Source organism: Benincasa hispida, chromosome 4, assembly GCF_027475165.1.
Source record: "Benincasa hispida cultivar pf3 chromosome 4, pf3_genome.v1.1, whole genome shotgun sequence".
NCBI classification, from domain to species: domain Eukaryota; kingdom Viridiplantae; phylum Streptophyta; class Magnoliopsida; order Cucurbitales; family Cucurbitaceae; genus Benincasa; species Benincasa hispida.
Genome location: NC_143481.1, coordinates 50,192,532 through 50,196,466, shown reverse-complemented (window position 1 = coordinate 50,196,466; position 3,935 = coordinate 50,192,532). Strand labels below are relative to the sequence as shown.

The 3,935-nt window shown below is 30.2% G+C and overlaps 1 long non-coding RNA gene across 1 annotated transcript; it reads right to left on the bottom strand.

The window, feature by feature from the left end:
* Window positions 1-406: 406 nt before the first annotated feature.
* On the bottom strand, window positions 407-1,545 carry LOC150036782 (uncharacterized). Its single transcript, XR_016529411.1, has 2 exons — window positions 1,319-1,545; window positions 407-792 (listed from the first exon to the last, which is right to left on the bottom strand). It is a non-coding gene; the product is annotated as an uncharacterized LOC150036782 (long non-coding RNA).
* Between the last annotated feature and the right edge of the window lie 2,390 nt (window positions 1,546-3,935).

Genomic DNA, 3,935 nt, shown 5'->3' with positions numbered 1-3,935 from the left:
GTAAATATGATTTAAATATTATGTACATGAATAGGGATTCATGTTTGGAATTGATGTGTTCAATTAATTTAATATTTGATATTAAATTACTTTAATTAATTAAAATTGTTTAATTAATTATTAAGAATTGATTTTATACCAAATTAATTATGAAGATTAATTTTGTTTAAAAATGAATGAATGTTATATAATATTAATTATTGAATTAATATTTTATAAAATTGTTTTTCTTTTTAATTTTTGAAATTGAATTTCAATTTTTTTTAATTCATTTTTTGTTAAATATCTATTTTAAATTAAAGAAAAATACAAAGTGGGTTTTTCCTACATTGAACACTCACAATTCCACTCTCTTATAGTGGTTTTAGGTGTCAAGCCATGAGGTAAGTGGATGATATGCTGAATTTGATCAAAATCAAATTCTTTCTTGGTTGAATTGATTCATGCATATGAAAAATTGAAGAGAAAATGGGTTTTCTCTAACAATTGCCTCAAAATTAGGAAAAAAAAAAAAAAAAAACCCTCTAACTTCCCTAAATTGAAGCTGATTTTGAATTCCACCCTGTAATCAAATATAAATGCATCTATCATTGAATATCTTGTTGGGCAAACTATATTTAATGTAGGTCATTATCATCCATAGCAAGCATTCCAGATGAAGGTGCCCATGCATGATCTCCAGTTGCGATGGTGCTCATAAATATTCTTTCAAATTTGTTTGCTAACTCCGAATCTATACCTTCCTTTAGAAACTTTAAGCATTCCAGATGAAGGTGCCCATGCATGAACCATCTGCATTTATATAAATGCATCTATTAGTGAATATCTTCTTGGGCAAACTATATTTAAGGTTCAAATTATTAAAATATATCTACTTGAAATTTTTGTTGCCACCATTCCTTGGTTGCACCTATAGTTTTCTTTGGAGGGTTCCATCCAATACCAATGTCATTTCCAATTAGTCCTTTCCACAATTTCCAGTCACTTTTAGTGCATTCCACTCGTTTTTTAATCATTGCCTACAACATTTTTGGTCGATTGCTCTACCAAAATTTGCTACTAAGCTCTCTCATCCTGGTTTAACGAAATGAGTTCCAGAGTGATGCCCTGACTCAATTTCTACTATACCTAGATCACAAAAAATGAATATAGTATTGAAGAGATTGAATCCCAAGCGGAAGCGTATGAATGCGCTACGGTTTTAATTTCAATTTGAAACAAAATAGAAAATATAGAGATAACATGAATTTTACAGGATAAACATTTAATATTGAAATATACAACATGTTTGAGGAAGAAAGGGATCCATGGATCTTACCCTTGGAGATCAAAAGTCTTCATGGATCCTCTCCGGTCACGAATAAATCGAACTCTCCTTTGAATTCACGAACACACGACCAAAAACCTAAATACTGGACATGACCACAAGCGAGTCCCAATATTCTCAAGGTTCTCAATTGGCTTCAATCGATTTTAAGTTTGGGCAAGGGAGAGTTTTCCTTCTGGACAGAGAGCACTAAGAACTTGGAAAAAAAAACCTCTGTTGAAAAAAAATTGGAGATTCCCTGTATATTAATATGAAACCACTTTCACGTTATTAGCGGATAAATAACTAACTATATTAAACTAACTTTAATATAATTAATATATACTATATGTTTTATCCCATAAAACAAATAATCATAAAACAAATAATCTATAGTTTATTATATTGTATATAATATAACCTATAGTTTATTAATCTATCAAATAACATATACGATTAATATGAATCATATTCAAATTTTAATCTATACTTTTCTTTGAATCATATTCCTATAATTAATGTTTGAATTATATTCAAATATTTTATTTCTCTCATTAAAACTTTATATTATAATGCATCATATACATTATATTAATTATATCTCATATAATTAATTCCCTTTAATTAATTTAAACTATTCAAACTAATGCAAAATTAGTTAGATTCTCATTAAACCTCAATTGAGCTAATGATGGGACCTCATGAACCTATAGATTGAAGCTTCAATAGTACTTGATTAGTTAATTAAACTCTTTAATTAAATTAATCAACTTTCATAACTGTCAGTCACTCCACTAAAGACCGATAGCTGCACTCTTCACATTATAGATAAATTTTTGTATCCATTGGATATAATCAATTACCAGTGCGTTGACCCTTCACAAATTGCTCATAAGTACAGTTGGACCAAATTACCATTTTGCCTCTATAGTTACATCTAACTCTTTAAGTATCATTAATCCCTATAATGAATAATAAGTTATAGTCCAAGTATAACCAAACCCCTCTTAGGTCAGGAGAGGGTGTAGCGTCATATTGTTCAAGTCCCAGAATCAGCCCTTAAGGGAGTAATTTCTTTATTTACCATAACACTGGGGAATGAGTGTATTCCTTCTTGTGTAATTGCGTTCTCAGTGCCCCAATCAGAAGAATCCCCAAAATGGTAAGCATATTGAGTCGGTGAAACTGGTCACTCTCACCCATGCAAATCAAAGGACCAACTTCATAGGTAAGAATTCACAACTCACTCAGGATTCAGGTCAAGTCATATATGGTCATCTTGGTGAAATGTAAATCTCTTTTAGCAATGGTGTTATATAGAGAGACTATTTATTTCGTGGTTAGGTATTAAACAAACTCTTTATATAAAATACCCCTATTCATATGTCTCCACATTAATGATAGGATTAGATCACTTGTAGCACTTTACGACAATTGTAACAACTATAAAGCGGGTCGTATTTATAGTGTCACCAAGATAAGATACCTAGCCTCATCCATCTATTACAAACCTTCCAGGTTATCACTTAAACATGATCCATCCACCTGTATGTCTTTATACATGTTTAAGTTACATCAAATAACCTTGGATCTTAGTTTATTGGTTTTGGAGTTAATACAACTAAATGTCGAATAAAATACCTCATATTTTATTATATAAATAAATTGTTTGTACAAATACAATTACAAACTACAAAATCATGAGATTTAGAGTGTCAATCCCAATAAGAATGACAATTCCAAATAGTCTTATTTCACAAAATAGGAGTTGCACTTTCAAAGTTGTTGGTTACATAACCATTCTTTTCCATATCTACTAAGACACAAAAACAAAACAAATTATAAGCTTGAGTTAGTGGTTCTTTTACTCCTGTTGTTCCTTGAAAGTTAATTAATCAATGACAATTGAAGATTTTATTCTATAATTTTAATTGAATGAGTGTTTAAAAACCTATACATTTTTATTAACTTTTTAAAAACATAAATGACTTAGTTTATTGAAAAAATTATAAATTAATCTTCATAGGTAACAAAAAAATAGATTATTGTGATAGAAGGTTTTAACCATAAACATAATCTTCCAAAATTATTTATCATATATAAGTTCAAAGATATCTTATAGTGAATCCATAACACAAATAATTTCTAAAAGAGTCTAGCAATTAACTACGAAATTTTAAATATATTGTATAAAATATCAAGATTTAGGTAAAATTTAATCAAAGCATAGGAAAGTAGGAGTGAGCATGTTAAATCGAAAAACCAACACGACAGACCCAAACTAGCTGAAATGGAGTCAGACGGTCGAAAATCAGACAAAAGCGGTGGATGTCGGTTTTCGATTTTTAAAACTGATTCCAACGGCGGTCAGGGCGAGTTATTGGTCGGGTCTCAACCCAACCCAACAGATTTATTATTTAAAAAAAATTATAAAATATCATTTAAAAAATAAAAATGGTTAGGGTTTATTTTTCTTCTTCCTCTTCGATCTTCCATTCCAGGCTAAGTCATTGACTGAGCAGGCTTCCTTGTTCTTCTTCGTTCTAGCCGGTCAGCCACCTTATTCGATTCCAGTGCCAGCCAAGCCAACCATCTTCTTCGTTCTAACCAGCTAGCCATCTTCTTCGTT